Source organism: Mustela nivalis (genome assembly GCF_964662115.1).
Source record: "Mustela nivalis genome assembly, chromosome: 5".
In the NCBI taxonomy this organism is placed as follows: Eukaryota; Metazoa; Chordata; class Mammalia; order Carnivora; family Mustelidae; genus Mustela; species Mustela nivalis.
Window position 1 is genome coordinate 76,860,512 of NC_139024.1, and position 21,147 is coordinate 76,881,658.

General features: G+C 38.0%; 1 protein-coding gene and 1 long non-coding RNA gene across 14 annotated transcripts in view; both read right to left on the minus strand.

The window, feature by feature from the left end:
- Positions 1-21,147, minus strand: part of LOC309864468 — a 664,253-nt gene that overhangs the window by 521,716 nt on the left and 121,390 nt on the right. The gene's annotated exons all lie outside the window — the stretch shown is intronic.
- The window catches only part of PKIB (cAMP-dependent protein kinase inhibitor beta), a 108,988-nt gene that overhangs the window by 58,805 nt on the left and 29,036 nt on the right, over positions 1-21,147 (minus strand). The window contains exon 3 of one of the 9 annotated variants that reach the window (XM_082730001.1): positions 14,222-14,319. The exons of the other annotated variants lie outside the window; for them this stretch is intronic. The gene's annotated coding sequence lies outside the window, so the exon portion shown is untranslated. Of the gene's footprint in view, positions 1-14,221; positions 14,320-21,147 lie in introns of those variants that run through there. 9 annotated transcript variants of the gene reach the window in all.

The window sequence follows — 21,147 nt, forward strand, 5'->3', positions numbered from 1 at the left end:
AGTTAAGAATATGACTTCTTTCAAATACGTGAAATTCTTGCCATGAACAGTAAGGAGACAGAATAATATACCCTTCTACTGAGTTAAAGCTTACTTAGTGTTTGTGTGGAAAAAAAGTAAGCCAAGTACCTATAGTTAAATCATATGACAGCCAAATAGTCTTGCAGAATGATTTCACACTTTGTTTGATTTATCAAAAGATTCATGATTCACAATGTCTTTTAAAACCATAATTAAGTTTTGTATAATCTCTGAGGGAAACAGCATGGTAAGGGCTGAATATTCTTGATATCAATAATTTTGAAAATATTTAATAATTCTATGGCTTGAAATTTAAAACTACATTCAAGTATATTTTATGTATATATATAGTCTCATTAATTTTGCTATGTACATTTATGGAGTAAATAAAATTCTAATAAGAAGTAAAGATCTTCAAACTTGTCAAGTAAACAAGTTAACTTAAAGTATTTAGAAGTATCTATTTCCATGTAAATAATATGCAGATAAAAACATTTTATTCATTTATATAGTCCATATGACTTCTCTTTGGTGAAGTCTAGTTTTTGTTCCTCATGAAAAAATTGCTTTGATTAAAAATATTAAATAGAGCTTACTGTTTAATATTATAAAATATTAGTAACTTTAGGCTATGATTCTATTGTATTCAACACTATGTTCCCAGTATTTAAGAGAGTCCCTGGCAGATGGTAAGTAGGTGCTTCCTAAAAATTTGTCAGAGTGGTAAACAAATGAGCAAATATCATTGTTAATATAAACATCTAACATTAAAAAGTGCTTTGAATGTGCCAGGAACTGTGCTAAATTCGATTTCATTGCTTCCATCCTCTAACAGACCAACTGCAGACAAACTATTGTCAAACTATCTCATTAAGGGGCATCTGGGTGGCTCAGTCAGTTGAGCATCTGACTCGTGATTTCAGCTCAGGTCATGATCTCAGGGTTGTGAGATGGAGCCCCATACCTGGCTCTGTGCTTAGCGGGAAGTCTGCTTGAGATTCTCTCCCTCTGTCCATGCCTTTCCCTTCCTCTCCCTGTCTAAAATCCTCTCCCTGTCTAAAAATAATTATACATATGTGTAAATAATTAATAATATAAATAATTTATATTATTAATTGCACATTATATTATATATTAATTATTAAATATATTATATTATATAGTAATTATATATTATATAATTATATATTATAAATATAATAATTATGACAAATTATTATATAATACATAATTGATGAATTGTATGTTATATAATTAATTAATGAATTATCACAGTTTTCTGAAATAAAAATAAAAGTATTTTGTGACAAAGTATAGAGGCAAAGGCACAATTAGAATGAGTGCTGAGAAAAGGAAAACTTCCAGACTCTTTTTATGAAGCCAGCATTACCCTGATCCCCAAACCAGGCAAAGACACCCTACCAAAAAGAATTTCAGACCAATATCACTGATGAATATGTATGCTAAGATTCTCAACAAGATCCTAGCAAACAGGATCCAACAGCACATTAAAAAGATTATCCACCATGACCAGGAGGGATTCATCCCTGGGCTACAAGGATGGTTCAATATTCGCAAATCAATCAATGTGATAGAATAAATCAATAAGAGAAAAGAGAAGAACCATATGGTCCTCTCAATTGATGCAGAAAAAGCATTTGATAAAATCCAGCATCTGTTACTGATTAAAATGCTTCAAAGTATAGGGATAGAGGGAACATTCCTGAACTTCATAAAATCTATCTATGAAAGATCCACAGCAAATATCATCCTCAATGGGAAAAAGCTTGCAGCCTTCCCATTGAGATCAGGAACATGACAAGGATACCCACTCTCACCACTCTTGTTCAACATACTATTAGAAGTCCTAGCAACAGCAATCAGACAACAAAGAGAAATAAAAGGTATCCAAATTGGCAATGAAGAAGTCAAACTCTCTCTCTTCGCAGATGACATGATTCTTTATATGGAAAACCCAAAAGACTCCACCCCCAAACTACTAGAACTCAGACAGCAATTCAGTAACGTGGCAGGATACAAAGTCAATGTACAGAAATCAGTGGCTTTCTTATACACTAACAATGAAAATACAGAAAGGGAAATTAGATAATCGATTCCATTTACTATAGCACCAAGAACCATAAGATACCTGGGAATAAACCTAACCAAAGAGGTAAAGGATCTGTACTCGAGGAACTACAGAACACTCATGAAAGAAATTGAAGAAGACACAAAAAGATGGAAGACCATTCCATGCTCTTGGATTGGAAGAATAAACATTGTTAAAATGTCTATCTGCCTAGAGCAATCTACACTTTTAATGCCATTCCGATCAAAATTCCACCAGTATTTTTCACAGAGCTGGAGCAAATAATCCTAAAATTTGTATGGAATCAGAAGAGACCCCAAATTGTTAAGGGAATGTTGAAAAACAAAAATAAAACTGGTGGCATCATGTTACCTGATTTCAAGCTTTACTACAAAGCTGTGATCACCAAGATAGCATGGTACTGGCATAAAAACAGACACATAGACCAGTGGAACAGAGAGCCCAGATATGCACCCTCAACTCTATGGTCAAATAATCTTCAACAAAACAGGAAAAAATATACAGTGGAAAAAAGACAGTCTCTTCAATAAATGATGCTGGGGAAACTGGACAGCTATATGTATAAGAATGAAACTCGACCATTCTCTTACACCGTACACAAAGATAAACTCGAAATGGATAAAGGACCTCAAGGTGAGACAGGAATCCATCAGAATCCTAGAGGAAAACATAGGCAGTAACCACTTCGATATCAGCCACAGCAACTTCTTTCAAGATGTGTCTCCAAAGGCAAAGGAAAAAAAAAAAGCAAAAATGAACTTTTGGGACTTCATCAAGATCAAAAGCTTCTGCACAGCAAAGGAAACAGTTAACAAAACAAAGAGGCAACCCATGGAATGGGAGAAGATATTTGCAAATGACAGTACAGACAAAAGGTTGATATCCAGGATCTATAAAGAACTTCTCAAACTCAACACACACAAAACAGATAATCATATCAAAAAATGGGCAGAAGATATGAACAGACACTTCTCCAATGAAGACATACAAATGGCTATCAGACACATGAAAAAATGTTCATCATCACTAGCCATTGGGGAAATTCAAATTAAAACCACATTGAGATATCACCTTCTACTAGCTAGAATGGCCAAAATTAGCAAGGCAGGAAACAATATATGTTGGAGAAGATGTAGAGAAAGAGGAACCCTCTTACACTGTTGGTGGGAATGCAAGTTGGTGCAGCCATTTTGGAGAACAGTGTGGAGATTCCTCAAGAAATTAAAAATAGATAATCCCTATGACCCTGCAATTGCACTACTGGGTATTTACCCCAAAGATACAGATATAGTTAAAAGAAGGGCCATCTGTACCCCAATGTTTATAGCAGCAATGGCCACGGTCGCCAAACTGTGGTAAGAACAATGGACGAATGGATAAGGAAGATGTGGTCCATATACACTATGGAGTATTATGTCTCCATCAGAAAGGATGAATACCCAACTTTTGTAGCAACATGGATGGGACTGGAAGAGATTATGCTGAGTGAAATAAGTCAAGCAGAGAGAGTCAATTATCATATGGTTTCACTTATTTGTGGAGCATAACAAATAACATGGAGGACATAGGGAGATGGAGAGGAGAAAGGAGCTGAGGGAAATTGGAAGGGGAGGTGAACCATGAGAGACTATGGACTCTGAAAAACAGTCTGAGGGTTTTGAAGGGGCAGGGGGTGGGAGGTTGGGGTATTAGGGAGGGCACGTATTGCATGGAGCACTGGGTGTGGTGCAAAAACAATGAATACTGTTACGCTAAAAAGAAATTAAAAAAATAAGAATGAATGCTGAGAACTTCCCTATCAAAGAAACCCACGTTTTCTTCACACCCCTGTCTTCAATGACCCCTGGTTCCAGATTTAAGGCAAAAAAGATGTAGCAGCCAGTGATGGTCCCGAGTCAGATCTGCTCTCGCCAAGAACATGAGGTACTCCCTAATTTAGAAAGAGTTCTGCATAGAGGTTCCCCACTACTAAGGTAAAGTCACGCTTAAACTCCAACTTCATTAAATTTCTATAGTAATATGCACATTACATCATAATGAGAGCAATAATTGCAAGCTTGGAAAAAGAACAAATGACTTTATAAATGAATGAAGGCAATTATTGAAAAGTTAGACATCAGGCAATTGGATTTATTGTATCTCAAAAAATAATACTTATGTCAGTCTTAAAGGATTCAACAACCTAAGCCAATACATTTCCTATTCCATGAATAATATATAGCCAAAAATTTATAAGTGTATATAAATAATTACATATTATAATTATACTATTTATAATTATATAAATATATAAATAATACACATATACATAAATATATATGAATCACTTTTCTAAATTTGTAAATCAAATTTGACTCATCATTTACTAAGGATTATTCAATTATCATAACTACATAGCTAATCCAGTGCCTAAATGCAAGGTGTTGTCAAGACACCATAGAAATGACTTCACCCAAACCACTTCTGCAAATATAAGTTATATCTAACATTTTCTACTAATAACTCCAGGACCAGCATAAAACTAACCTTTTCCAAAACTATTTCAGCAACCTCCAGAAAATTAGAACTATATAATATTTCTAACAATTCTTACTTCACAAAGTAAGTTTCCAGGCTCATTTTTAAATTTGAAATTTACATGAAAGATTAGTAAATTTAATGTATATCCTAATCAACATGTAAGGATGTAAGGGACTTAATCTAGAGATCCAGGACAACAGCCAAAAATTAGGATTTGTGAGGGGCACCTTGATGGCAACAAACTCTTGATTTCAGTTGAGTTTATGATCTCAAGGTTGTGAGATCAAGCCCCACTCTCCCTACCCCTCCCCTCTGCTCTCTTTCTCTCTCTTTCTCTGTAAAATAAATAAATAAATATTTTTTTAAAAAGTACTTGTGAGCATTTCTTTGGGGTTATCATATACATCACCACATATCTGATAATCGATAAGCCTCTTATATTTATTCATTTCCCTTACTTGCTCTAGCAAGAGCTTCAGATTCCTGCAGCTGTGAAGCTGGACTGAGAACTTTTACTGGCTGAGTACACTGAGATTGGCTCAAAGTTAGTGTTTAAGTTGAATTACTCCCTCATCTTTCAAAGCTTAGAAACACACAGTTGAAAAAAAGAGCTCAATAAATGTCAACATAGTTTGTTGAAAACACCAATGTAAGAAAGATCCTAAGAAGCTCTTGCTTAACTATGGAAAAGAAGGAAGCAGGATGCAGATATACCCAAAACAAGAGACAATCCAAATACTTCTGTCATCAGTCACTCATAAACTCCCCTCAATAACAACTCTCCATATTAGCCTCAAAAAAAGCTAAATTAGCTCTAAAATATCATCTTAATATCAAATAAAAATAATTAACAATAGTAACACGAATGGTGACACTGTAAGGATGAACAGCTGCATTTTGGATGGGAACAGTCACCAATGTCTAACTGCAAGCCGACTGAATGATTTTTCTGAAGAAAAAACCAACAACACTAACATTTCCAAGCATGTTAGTGATGCTCATGAGAACGCCAAATGAAGAAATAACCAAAAGCAGCAGTTTTAGACTGAAGTCCTAGTGGACAAAGGGGGAAGCTGAGAGCAACTAATCAAAAGCTTTGATTGTCACCCACTGCTTTAACAAATAAGTGTTGAACAATTAGACCCTGAAGGTGGGTAATGGGATCAAGAAGAAAGACAATATCCTACTAATCTACAGTTCTGATGAAGGCTCTGAAGGGGAAAATGGGAACTCAAGGACAGTCTAAATCAGGTGGAGAGATCAGAGACAGCACCCTGAGGCAAACTTGGTAGAGCTGCACGTGCCAAATATACCAACAGCACCGTGGGGCAAATGCGTGGGTCCCGCGACCTTGTCTTCACTGATAAAATGATACATCTTTGCCTATATGCCAGTTCTCTCTCTGCACCGTCAACTCTCTCTGCACCGTACCACGTCTACAATTGAGGGATGCCCTTGTTTCCCTTCTCTTCACTCCTGGGAGTCCAGGGTCCTCCATCAACCTCTTTGACCCTTTCCCGTCTCCCAGTTGCACTTCTCCTAGCTGGCTGTCGGGGTAAAGCTCAAGCTCCCCTGGTCCTGCTGCCCTCTGGGGTCAGGCTCGGAGGAATGAGAACCAGCCAGGTGATAAGGATGCCTGGGGACAAGTCTCAGCACTGATGAGTGAGTGTGGCTAAAAAGCTTTTCCTGAGGGTACAGGAGCAATTCCGTACCACAATAGCCAGGCCTATTTACTCTTCTCAAATTCAAGCACTACATTTAAAAATCTAAGTAAACAAATTTCATCTAATTTTCCATAAACTGGTTCTTTCCAATTATTTAGGAATATGCTTGAGGTCTTAGTGTTCAGTCCACCTAAAATAAAAGTGAGGTTTATGTTATTGCTATTCATCTTTAAAAAGGCATTGAAAATTTGATGACATAATGTCTATAACACAATAGTCTTTTATATAACAGATTTTCTAGATCTATTATTTAATGGAGATAAACATTACCCTGGTCAGATTCTCCTGACTACACAATAGTTCAATAACCAACTGTTGTTTTTAGGTATAAACATTTGCAGGTGTTAAACCTGAAGATTCCTAGTTAGGAAGAAAAAGAAAAAAGAAAAACTAACAATATTATGTACCTAGGCAAACCTCATAATACCACAGAAGACAAATAACTATCAAGGGCAGAAAAAAATATGAAAATAAGTACCTTCTTAGGTTTCTAAATTTCAAAGTCCTACAGCTGGACAGATCATAAATAATTGTTTCTTCCTGACTGTTTTATAGGTAGAATCAAGCTCAAATGACTATTTTCCCAGGAACTTTCTAATACAGACTTTTAAAAAAATTAAATTACTTTTATTAGCACTGTTAAGCATTGTCTACTCTCTCCAATAACTTATATTTTTTCCATAATACTCGTCACGATTAGTAGCTGTATATTTCCTGTTTGTCTTCTCTGCTAGACTATTACCTCCACCATGAAAGCAGGTACCATTTCCACTTCTGTTCCCTGTCCCTAGGCCCCAGTAGGCCCTCAATATATTTTTATTGAATATATAGTATTTGCAGGTAAGAATTTAAAATTCCTGAGTGAAATGCAGGAAAGGAAACATGGAGACCAAAAGTTATTTTGATTTTTCACCATATTAGCAGTATAAACAAAAAGGGAAACTGACATGAGCCATATTTTTCTTGTACACAAGAAAAATAAATCTAAAGTATTCAGATGTCAAAATTTCTTTTCCCAAGACTGAATTGTGAGAGAGTATAACATTTTTAAAGATAATGTAATATATTCCAATAGGTTATGAGTAAATCAACACAGAAAAACAGAACACTGATAACTGGGAACAAGGCTTACATCTGTTTTTAGAGTGTGAGGAGAGAATACCAAAATGTAGGCTACATTCTTAACAGTATAATCACACAATAATGCCAGTTGGTATTCATGGTTCTCCTTAGCCTTGGCTAACAACCCTGAACATAGTAGACTTTCAATAAATGTCTTTTAATACAAGTAACATTTTCGAGGTAAAAGTAATGATTATGGGTTTGCCTTCAGAATATAAATTATGGAGACACAGCTGAAGGACTAGAGGAAATGTCTGGAATGACATCTCTCATCTCCATCCTTTGTGTATACATTTTTGTCCACATTTTTATGTTCAAAAGGTAAAGTAGGGGATAACATCAAGAAAAATACCTTCTGTTAAGTGCCTACCCTGTACCTTGCACTTTTCATACACATGATCTTATTCCAACATAATCTGAATTATCTCCATTTTTTCCTTATGAGAAAGCAACAGTTTAGAAAATTTAATCTCTCAAGATAGAAGAATTCCAATCCTGGTATAACTAGTTAGTCCCCAGAGCTTAAATTCCTCATACCACATCACACTGCCAGAACAGAACATCAGGAGTTGAGCTTGGGCAAGTCTAGGAGAGGCGACAGAGGGAATTTGGATGTCCTCAAGCACTAAAATAATCTGGTCTAAATTAAAACACAGGTAATGTCCCGCTCATACATAGAGCTGGGGAAAGGCACCCAGTGGAAGAGAGGGCTGCTGATCATTACCAGGAAGTACCCCCCACCCCAGTTTATTTTTCTTCAAACAACCCTATTCAGTTGTACTAAATGGCACAGGGAATTTAATATAGAGGGAAAAGTACATGTTTTGAAACCAGACTCCTCCTCCTCCCATTCCTTCCTACACCCCTGCTGACTCCCCTGCCATCCCTCAGTTTGAACTGTAACACATCAGATAAGCTGCCTTCAAGGTTTCCTACAAAAATCTCACAGCCATAGATTGCAACTGAAATCCTGTCAGAGCAATTTATTTCCTACCTTTTGGCCACTAGAGCATATATAAGAATCCAGAGTAGCCTAACACACATCATTATTCAAATAAACAAGTCACACAAGCTTGGTTAAAGGTTGTCGTCACCCGGAAAAAACTAATCCAGGAGGACCTGTTACTTTGTTTTGTGACTGATAACCGAACTTTTTTTAGGAATTGAAGGAGGGGAAGGGTTCCCTCAGAAGAGATAGAATTTTAGTCACATATCAACCTTCTTTTTCTGAAGTATGTTTTAAACACTCAATTACGCAGGGGCCAGCTTTCTGGAATTTTTAAGTTCTAGAATCCTTAGATAAACAAAACTAAATTCCAAACCTGTTAAAAGAATCAGCCCTCAATAGGCAGCAATAAATGAACACAATGGAAAAGACTCCTGGACCCAAAGATCAAGACTGACCCATTTAAGGATATTTTAATAGCACTGACACTTCTTAAAGTGTCTATAATTTAAAGACACTAATAAACACAGACTTCAAATAAGGTGATTTTCTGGAAGGTGAGAAAATCTGTTGAGGAAAAGTCACTACAGCTACCTCTCTTTGGGGGGAAAAAAAAATTCGAAGCTCAAGGTGCAAAGTGTGGCCTGTGAGAAAGCATGCTACATACGAAATAAGAAGCACTGTTTTTCTAACTTGTTGGATAACTGTGGCAGAAAACATAAAGTTGGATCAGAATGAGTTTATTGATATGGGTTCCCTAAGCAGATTCTGGGTTCAATGTTTTAGTTCAAGGGTTAGAAAAAAGTCTAACATTTTGGTTGGTTGGTTGAAACATGAACATTAAATGAAATCAAAAGGCCAGAACTGATTGCCTTGGTATACTATAGAATAATTGTTAAAGTATCTTATTGTGTAATACCTGCTTACCTCCCCAAGGAGAACCCAAAGGACACAGCTTTCACTATGACCTGAGAAATACATTTGTGAGGGGAGCTACAGTACCCTTGAAGAAACCTGGGGTCACTCTTATAGGTCAGAAATTAGTGAGAATTTCTGCCATTGAACTGGATTCCCTAAATACAATGAGGAAAATTGGATGCCAGGGACAGGTGGCAGCACTTAGTCATCAAAGACAAAGTAGATGTGGTTACCATAATGGACAGCAAAGCCAAAACTAAGAATAGTCTGACTTGCAGAGAGAAACCAATGGCATTGGGTATGTGATCATGGTACCCCCTCGTCAATGGATGGGCTATCTAATAGTTGATCCAAATAAGCCTAAGTGTTCTAGGGCTAATGAACAGACATTTCTCTTTAGTCATCAAAACAGTGTCATGATCTCTCAAACAATCCCTCGCCTTGACCTATTTTACAAACCTAGAACCCTTTGAATGAAGGGGAGACCAACTCCCCCTGAGAATGTATTGTACTGACAAAAAGTCATATGGTTGATCTTTCTCACAGCCTATGAGTGCCAGTGGCAGGCAGGGACGTTGTCTGGAGTTGTGGCAAACCCTGTTAGTGAATTACAATGCAATTCCCTTTTGAGAAACAGTTTTTGGCTTACTATGGGGCCTTGGAAGAAAATGAACACCTTGTCATGGGCTCCCAAATTGCCAAGACACCTGGGCTACTTATCACATGGTTGCTGACCCAGCAAGCCATAAACCTGGGCATGCGCAGCAGCACTCCAGTATCAGCCAGAAGAGGCATATATGGGAACAGGTTCAAGCAGTCATGAAGGCATAAATAAATTACAGGATGAAGTGACGCAAATGCCCATGGCCCACACTCCGGCTACATAACTTAATCTCTCTCAGTCCATACACTACTGTCTCATAAGGACTTCCCTAAAGCTAGCCGATTATAGAAGAGAAAACTTGGGCCTGGTTTCTAGGTAGTTCTGTGCTGTATGAAGGTCCCACCTGAAAGTGAGCAGTTGTTTCACTGCAGGACTTTCTCAGGTATCTTGGAGGCACAACGGTGAAGGGAAACCCTCCCAGGGGGCAGAACTTCCAACAGTGCAGCCGGGTGTCCATGTTGCTCGGAAGGAGTAATAGCCAGAGATGTAAAACTATCCTGACTCCTAGGCTGTGGCAAATGCTTTGACTGAATGGTCAGTAATTTGAAAAGAAAATGTTCAGATTATTGGTGATAAGGAAATTAGGGGAAGAGGTGTATTGGTACTCAGACCACTCTGAATGGGCAGCAAACAAGATGTTTGTGTCCCATCTGAATGTTGACCAGGAGCTGCCCTCAGCAGAGGAAGATTTTAATAATCAAATGGGTAGAATGACCCTTTGTGTGGATACTGGGCCTCTCTCCCCAGCCCTGGCTGTCATTGCCCAGTGGACTCATGAACAGTGGCCCTCGTAGCAGAGGTGATGATGATACATGAGCTCAGCTACAAGAGACTGCACTCACCAGGCCAACTTGGCTACAACCACCGAGTACTCAATCGGCCAGCAGCAGATATACACTGAGTTCCTAATACGGCACCATTCCCTAGGAAGCTCAGCCAGCTATCTGCTTCTACCACGGAAGAGGCCACCTTTTCTTCTTACCATAACAGATACTCTGGATATAGAGCTTCTTTCTCTATAGGCCCATTTCTCCCCAAATTAGCATCCATGGATTTATAGAATGTTTTCTCTACTCACGATATTCCACACAACATTGCCTCTGATCAAGGAGTTCACAGCAAATGATCAGCAATACTCACTCACTGGAAATACCACGTCCTCCATCACTTTGAAGCAGATGGCATGATGCAACAGCGGAATTGGCCTTTGAAGATTTAGTCACCATGCTAGAGAGGTGGCAGCACCGGGCCGGGCTCTGGCACGATCTTTCAATAGGTTACATATGCTCCAAATCAACATTTAATGTATAATACTCTGTCTCCCACAGCGAGGATTCATGAGCAGGAATCAAGCGGTAAAAATGGGAATGGCACCACTCACCGTTACCAATCACTCACTATTAGCAATCAACCAGCCATCTCACTTGATAAATAAATGCAAAGTTTCTCTAGACAATATTCACCATTATAAAGAATATCTATTAGAAAGAACCATGGATTTTCTTCTATTGAAAACAGTACTTGGAGAAATAATGACTGAGGCTTTGGAATTTCATAGTAGTTAAGGAAATCTTAGCAGAAAACTGTTAAAAGCTAAGACACAGACAAAAGATGCAATTTCCCATTTCCTCTTTTAGTCCTTGGAAGTAGAGGTTTTAGTTTGATGCTGAACATTTCCAAGTAACGTAAGTTGGCCTGAATTCCCCTAAATGATGATTGCCAGGGCAAGGCCAGTGATCACTCCATGTAGTTGTAAGGATATTAATTTCAGCCACTTCTACACTGTTTTCTCCTCCCTTTCAAGTAATTTTAGCAAAAAACCACCTACTTGCTAATCCTGTCATTTTTACACTCTTCTCGGATATATGACCTCTTAGAATAAATCCAAGGATAGGAAGGAATAACAACACCTCTACATTGTATGTTTGACTTAACCTAGGCCCCATGTGAGCAGTTCCAACTGCATGGAATTCAATCTTATCTGAAAGCCTTAAAACAAAAATAAAAACTAAAAACAACAATGGCAAGGTTCATTACATCAAAGATGCCTTCTAATCTAACTCATTAGAAATAAACCACAGTTTAATAATAACATGCTTGAGTTTTTCAGTTTTCAAAAGACAGTCACATGAGTCTATACCAAGGACTATCAAAGTCAGTACCTATAAAGACCTGCCTGGCTTCCTGCTCCTGCTTCCCTCCAAGCCACACAACTCCCAGATTCAAGATTTCACAAGTCCTCTTTATTCTGAGGCCTCTCCTCCATGCCCCCATAACAGAGCCTCTGGTTTAATGCCCTGCATAGTACACTATTCCCTCCAAAACAGACCTGTACACTAGTCTACCCGGTTTTCCCAGGGCCTGAATTTCAGGCCCCAACCCCAGCCCTATCCCTGGGGCCCCACTATCTGTGATCAGACCTCTCTGTTTATCTGCCTGGATATCACCTGCTTCCAGACTCTGTGTCACCATGGCACACCCACCTGCTGGGATACCATCTGCTGCACCTGGCTGGTCTTCCTGGACTCCGACCCCCTGCCTGTCAGGACAGCCTCCTGGAGCTGTCATCATCCTCCCTAGATAAGCCCACTAGCTTGACTAGATTTTTTTCCATCAACTGAAACAAATGCCAATGTCAGTAGCCTCTTCTACTCTGGCAGGCGTTGCTTTCCTGTCTTTAAAGAACAAACGAATCCATCCCTCTACCAAAAAGCTCTTATTCTGTTGTTAGACTGCTCTATGACCTACAAAATATTTGTTTAATAGGTTTCAAGCTTAATTAAAAGATATTGCGAGTTCCTTAACAAAGAGTCATGTACGTGTGAGACGCTTAAGAAGACAGAAACACTGTACCAACCTGCAATAAAGAAACCTGAGAGACAGTGGAATATTTTCACTGATACTACAGAGGTGAAAAGCAATCATCAAATTCAGTTTTCCACACAGCTTGCCATCTAATAGCACATTTATAAAGACAGGAATTGAAAAATGAAATAAATGACATTAACCCTTCAGAAGATAAAATGTCTACACAGTGCAAAAAACAAGTTCTAAGCCCAATTATAGAGATGTCAGTGTATACCACTATGAGATAGAGAGACACTTTGCCTAGATTTAAAAACAATTCTTTAGTTATACATATGTGCTTTAATTTAAAACAAATGACAGGGGTACCTGGCTGGCTCAGTTGGTGGAGTGTATGACTCTTAAGCTCAGGGTTGTGGGTTCGAGCCTCACATTGGGTATAAAGGTTACTTAAAAATAAACTCTTTAAAATTTTTTTAAAATTTACTCTTTTGGGGTGCCTGGGTGGCTCAGTCGGTTAAGCCTCTGACTTCGGCTCAGGTCATGATCTCAGGGTCCTGGGATCAAGCCCTGCATCAGGCTCTCTGCTCAGCAGAGCGCCTGCTCGGCCCCCTTCTCTTTGCCTGCCTCTCTGCCTATTTGTGATCTCTGTCTGTCAAGTAAATAAATAAAATCCTTAAAAAAAATACTTTTTTAAAAAGATTTTATTTATTTATTTATTTATTTATTTTTTAAAGAGAGAGAGAATGCATGCAAGTGGAGTGAGGGGCAGAGGGCAAGTGAGAGAGAAAACTTAAAGACGACTCCTTGCTGAGCATGGAGTCTGATGTGGGGCTCCATCTCACGACGCTGAGATCATAACCTGAGCTGGAATCAGTAGTCAGATGCTCAACCAACTGAACCAACCAGGTGCCCCTAAAAAAATTTTTAAATGACCCCCCCCCAAAAAAATCATCCATGTTCAACCACAAAGCCACTAATATTCAGTACAGAAACAATGTTTTCAATAGCATAAATTTAATGAGTTAAAGGTGTGTTGAAAAAAAAGGCAAGAAACAGAAACTTTAAATGATACAATCTTCCAACTGAAGATACTCTCATAGAAATTAAACCCAATGACGTCCAATCACAAAATTTTATTAAATAGTCATATGGGCACTAAGACTTTTTATAAATACCAGTTAATTTAATCTTAACAACTCTATAGGATAGATACTATTGTCAGTTCCATTTTATAGATGAAAACACTGAAACAGAAAGGTTAAGTAAACTGCCCTAGAACAAATAGCTAATAAATGGCACAAGCAGGACTGAAATTTGGCAATCAATGATTTGATCCACTGCACATGCTCTATCTCTGAGTGACTTACTAAGACTCATGCAGCTAGAAGGTGGCAAAGTAAGGTACAGAGGTTTCACTTCCAACATTCAGTACTCTTTCCACCAAATCTTTTGTGGCGCTCAAAGGCTCGCTTAGTGTCAGAGAGACCTGAAATGACATGCCACTGTGGCTAGTAAACTGCCACAAGCAAAACAGCCAAAGAATATTTTAAGTACTGTTGAAATTACAATTGCTGTGATGGGATTACATTATGATATGCATTGAAATACTAACAACAGACTCATGAAACTAACAGTAGTAATGTTAAGTGGAGTGGCTCCTTTTGGGGGACATTCTGGCAGTCAGCTCACAAAGTTGAGCCATGTTCCACATAATAGACAAATAACATATAACCACAAACCAGACTAAACCAAAGAGTATCTTTCGTATTTAGGCAGTGTGGATATGACTGAGGGACAGTGTCCTTTTGGCCACCCTGCAGCCACAACATCCACACATACTGAACTGTTACACATGAAGACTTTAATAGTAATCAGCAGCTAAGAGATTCATGACGTCTTCAAGCAATGTGAAGAGAAGTCATCTGACAATAACCAGTTCATGTGCAGCTCTGACAATGATTTCATCTTTTCAAAAGCTGTACCTCTGACCTTTTAGGTTTTTTTTTTAAGATTTCATTTATTTATTTGAGAAGGAGAGAATGAGAGAGAGAGAGAGAACAAGAGGGGGAAAGTCAGAGGGAGAAGCAGAGACTCCAGGATCATGACCTGAGCCAAAGGCAGTCGCTTAACCAACTGAGCCACCCAAGTGCCCAGTGTTGTGTTTTAAAACAATCACAAACACTTCCCTACCAGAGAATGTTTATTTTTTATGACTGTAGTTACAATTTCTAAGCTATTCACCAAGTAGAATAATAGACTGATGTTAAATTAAAAAAAATTATGTGTTCTCAAGCATCTGTAAATTAGAATTTTACAGGCTGAACAAATTTGTAAAATAATCAAATTATCAATTTTATTAAGAACCTACTTAGGTGAAACTTGATACTTAACACATGATGAATCTGTACTTTCAGAATACAATTTATATAAAGGACATTAGCAATTAAGTTTTATTTTCAGCAGGTAGTCAAGAATACTGGTTTTATGTACCTTACAGTTGCATAAAACATCTTGTAAAAACAAAAACAAATTTGAAACAAGTAAAATTTAAAAACTATTTGCAAGCCTTTAATCCAAGGAGTTGTATTACAAGTTTAAAGTAAAAATGAAATGATGACTTCTTTGTCCTAACTCCACCACCTTACTATGGAGAATGCCAGAGAGAGAACCGCAGGCCTGAGTTGGAACTGAAAACCCTTGACTAACAAGGGAGTGAGTATTCTGTTTCCCATACAATCGTGGCACCCCCAAACATTGCAGAAATAGACATGTCATGTTCATTAACTTGCCAGCTGTTAACAAGGAAACTATAGAATAAAGCAAAGCTGATAAGTAACTGGAAAATAAGTGACCGCTGATCAAAAGTGAAACCTGACTTTCCTAACCACATTTTCCTACCTATTGGGACAAAATGGACAGAGGTCTAACCCAGTGGAAAGAGGCAATAATTAGGTTCACCTGGGCAAGGGAGAGAGCAATCATAGGGGGAAAATGATGGATGAAAGTCATACTGTAACCAGCTATTCTGAAAGCAGGCTATCAGGCATTTCCCTGTTGAGGTGACCCTAAGAAGCCATTATCTTCTATCTTTCTTAAACATAAGAAAACATGATGAAAAGGACAATGGGCTAGAAAGCTTTATCTATCTTACCCCATGCAATTATTTGAATTTGAGATTTGGGCTTGGTATTTCAAGGACTTCTATTAACCATCTGTGTAGCCCAGAAAGTCATTTCACCTCCCAGAGCCTTGTTTTGTTGTTGTTTTGTCTTGTTTTATTTTGTTTTTCATTTGTGGGCAAATTCTCCATTGTGATTTGCCTGGGAAAGTCTTAGTTTATTTACATTTTCCTGACTTCCCATCCGGCTTAGGTTTTGTCATTTTCAAAAGGTCTCAGTGTTGACAACATATAAAGACGTAAGTTAGAATGATGTTTTTTCCTAATTAATCCAGCAATAACATCCTGTCATCCATGAGCCCGATTTGGGAGGAAGGGAAGCCAGTAGATGTGAAGAGCAAATGTCTTATCAAGGAAAACACAAATTTCACTAGGGAGAACAGAGCTAGAACTATATATAACTACACAGATCTCATAAACATAATGTTGAGAAAAGAACCGTGATATTATTTGTGTGAATTTTAAAAACACAAACCAGGACAAAATATCGAAATGGTCGCCTTTATAAATACATGAGTAACATGATAAAGTGGATTGGAACAATAGACACAAATGCGTAGATGCTTCTAAAAGGAGACTTGGGGCCCCTGGGTGGCTCAGTGGGTTAAGCCGCTGCCTTCGGCTCAGGTCATGATCTCAGGGTCCTGGGATCGAGTCCCGCATCGGGCTCTCTGCTCAGCAAGGAGCCTGCTTTCTCCTCTCTCTCTCTCTCTGCCTGCCTCTCTGCCTACTTGTGATCTCTCTGTCAAATAAATAAATAAAATCTTTAAAAATAAATAAATAAAATAAAAATAAATGAATAAATAAATAAAAGGAGACTTCACAAATTCTAGGCTTTGGGGTTTTTTTTTTACTTCTTTAAAAAGAAAGATTAAGCAAATATTATAAAATGAGGTGTGATCATTCTAAGGAAGACTGGATTTTATTCTTTGTTGATTTTGTGCTCTGCGTTGCTGAAATGTCTCAAGATATAAATTTCAGAACATGAGGTGGAGCTAATCAAAGGCGGGCCTGGAAAAGCAAGCATACAGAATGCTTGTTAATTGCAGCTGGTACACATGACCTGCGGTCAGCGGGTCTGCCGAGTTGGTATTCCAGGAAATCACTCATTGCTTTATTGGCTCATGTTGGCATGACTGGACTCTAGGACAACCACCTGAGGTTCTTCTGGCCTTCTTAAGGGGTAATTCAAATCGTTCGGATACCAAGTACATAACTGTAACCCAGAACTGACCGCAACCCATACATGGCAACCAAAGCCCCTGCAACTTTCAAAGTCATCCAGTGTGCATAAGCAGCATCTCCTTAAACAGGCCATAACACATTGTCCAAAAGCCTTTATGATACAACAGACAGAGGCTGACAATACAGGTTCCTTAGCATAATTCAGAGAGATAGAAACTGAGCTTAAGAAAAAGAATCTTCCCAACATCTAAGAACAGATGAATAATAAGCAAATGCTAACAAAATGCAACAACTGACCCAGTGTGCTTTGTAATGTTGTATGTGTTTATGCGTTTACTATTTCTCACTGCACATTTTAGAAAGATTTTGTTTTTATAAATCCCAGGATAGGGCAAGAGGGACTTTCTACATTAATGGGTATCCTTTTTATTTTCTGGATTAAGGCTGTCCAAGTGTTTCCCAAGATAAGACTCTAGGTTCCCATTATAACAGTACTATTTATCAAGTGTCTATTACAGGCTAAGCATTTTAAATTAGTTCATTTACACTTACTTTATTCAGTTCTCACCACCAAATATCTCATTTGGTGAGACAAATACTAATACTATCCCCATCTGTCTGATGTAGGAATTAAGGCCCAGAGATAGGAAATTTGGCCAAGGTCTAGGAGTGAAGTATAAAGCTGGTAAGCCCGATTCTAAAGCAGCCTTAGAGTCTCTCACTGAGTTGTCTTCAGGAAAACCCTTATTATATCAATGATATCAGTAACAGGTCCTAGAACTTTTGTTCTCAGATATAGGTTAGTGAACAACCCTCTATCCCCAGCCCCTTACCATCCCATATATTAATTCCTTGTGCTACCTTTTATCCTATTTTTTCCTATTCTACTGGTACCTGACTGGTACCTAACTGGTACCTAACATTGAGAACCATCTCAATGACCAGAGGTAGCTTATTATTAACTTCAGATAGCTTTTTCTTTGATTAAATAAAAATGGGTCTCCTCTGATTCCCAACCACTCAACCTAGTTTTCCTTCTCAATCATACAGAACAGATGATATTCCTCACATAACTGAAGAAAGTTAGCATGGCATCTGCAGGACCTCCCCAAACTATTAAATAAATGTCAGCTTCTCTTCTGAGTCTCCTCACAGTTCTGGTAGTTTCCACACTCTGGGGAATTGCAAAGTTTCTTCCACTGTGTAACCTCACTGCTCACAACAAAGCCTAGCACAGGGTGAAAGGAATAAGTGATCAGTAAATACTCACTGAACCAAGGAATGAGAAAATGAGTTTTGCAAACACCACAAAAAATAAATGACTATGATTTTGATCATTAACAATTAGTGTTAAACTGTCAATGACCATCTTATTCTATGTACAAGCTCTCTTTCCTCCCCTTTACAGGTAAGTCTGTATGTTGGTTGTTACTTGTTTGGTTGCCCATTTTCTCCTCCAGATCTAACCGCTTACAAGTAGTTTTCTAACAATCTTCAAAGGAGACAGCTAGCATGAAAATCAACAAGATTTATTTCTTTATCTTTTGGTTTGTATTTGTTTGGTTTTGTTACTCTTAACACAAAATGACTAAGGTTCTCTTTCGCTTTTACTATGGGGGAAAACATTTTATATATTTCTTTTGTCTACTTACGGGCCTTTTTCTGAGGATGGTCAATCATATATACATACTAAGTATACATTTATGAACAAATAAAATACATGCTTAAACAAATAATTGTTTAGCAGGGGTATTAGAGCTAGGACCTAAGTGGGATTAATTTTTTTTTCTTTTTTTAAGATTCAGACATTTCCAGGCTTGTCTCATGAGCCAGCAGGATAAATGGATGAATCTGCCAAGGATATAACTTCATGAGTACCTAAAAGTTTTTATAGGAAGGACAATGGTAATGACTATTAACCAATCCCTAGGACCAAGACTTCTAAGAGAAAAAGCCACCTATTAATAGCCCCTGCCCTTATGTCAGAGAAGGAGAAACCTCTTTAGAGTTGGCAGCTGGAGAGAGTCAAAGAAACAAATCTGATCCAAAGACAATGGTCGGGTTAGGAAGGAAGGGAAAGGTGGCTGAGTGGGGGAACACTGGGCAATTTGACCCTGGAGTCAAAAAGCCATCACAGATGCGGAAGAGGCAGCAGGAGGGGAGAGTGTCCATGTCAGCTGAGGAACCACTATAGAAATCCATGGGGTAGGAGGAGAAACCCGGAGGAATAGCAATGGCCAGTTGTCTACACATTGACCAGAGACACTGAGAAGGACTGGATATGAACAGAAAAAAAAGACTAGGAAGTTCATGGGCCTGCTGTTTCCTCTTTCTCATGAGATATTTGGGGCTTGTAATTTAGCAACTTTTCTAATAGGTTTGGGGATAGAAAAGCACTGTTTTGTTGGTATTAATGTGAATTGTCATGGTCTAAGATGGTATCACCTGGATGTTTAAAATAAAGTAAAACTTTTTTTCTTTATCTCATTGTCCATTGATGACAATTAACTTTGCTTTCTCACTTGCCATAGGGTCCCAGCATTGAAGGAGCAAATCTACTCTAGAGGGAGAGGAAGAAAATCTTTCTTGTACTATGGTCTATAATAAAACAGTAAATACTTCTCTCCAAACTTGATCATTGTGACACCCTTCTGCAATTACCAATTATACCACAATCCAAGACAGGAAGCTATAATGATTTCATTTTTATTAGAGAAAACATATTTTAACACATTATATAAATTCAAAATTACTCAATGATGTTGTAAATAACTTCTATTGAAAGGAAATGCCTTGGCATATGTTAAGAATTATAAAACTGTCTAGCTGAAATCCCTTACTCTCTTGGATGGTATAACTCAAATTTAGTTGACCTTTTAGGTGGAATAATTCTAATTTCTATATCACTATTTGGTCATTTCTAGAATCTAGAATCTAGAATCATCTCTAGAATTTTTAGCTAAGACATATAATATATTCACTCTACAAAAATGTCAGTAATGCTCTGTGCCTACAGCAGGTACAATACCAAATGACTACTATTCCAGGATGGGCTCTGCTTTATCAAGCCTTCAGACAGTAGCATATTTGGAATATTAGTAAGAAACTGCAGATCTGGGGCGCCTGGGTGGCTCAGTGGGTTAAGCCGCTGCCTTCGGCTCAGGTCATGATCTCAGAGTCCTGGGATCGAGTCCCGCATCGGGCTCTCCGCTCAGCGGAGAGCCTGCTTCCCTCTCTCTCTCTCTCTGGCTGCCTCTCTGTCTACTTGTGATTTCTCTCTGTCAAATTAATAAATAAAATCTTTAAAAAAAAATAAAAAAATAAATAAATAAAAAAAGAAACTGCAGATCTATTAATTCAAAAAAAAAATCAAGAAAAAATAATTTTCAAATTTCACATTGCTAAGCATGCTGCTTGAGTCTTTTCTCTCCTTATATTTACATACATTTTGATATGTTCATATTCAAGTCTATCAAGCTTCAATTATGGTTTCTACCTTTGATGTCTTATTAGACAAGATTATAAGAGTATTCGCCATTTTCTTCTGGTTATGTCTCACTGTTTTTTCTTCTTTAATCAATAGATAATAGTATACTGTGTGAATAAAAGATCCAACTTTAGAGTTTTTCCTAACATTAACCAACTATTGGAACTGTGTTCAAGTAGTAATATATTCTTCCACCAACATGAAATGCTGTCTTTATTAAACATCTTAATATGTATGCTTAAATCTGGGGAATTTTCAAGGTTAGTTTCTCTAAGTCTCTATTTTAGTAAGAAGTTCTATTCCTGGGGTGCCTGGGTGACTCAGTGTTTTAAAGCCTCTGCCTTCAGCTCAGGTCATGATCCCAGGGTCCTGGGATGGAGCCCCACGTCCGGCTCTCTGCTCAGCAGGGAGCCTGCTTGCCTTCCTCTCTTTCTGCCTGCCTCTCTGGCTGCTTGTGATCTCTG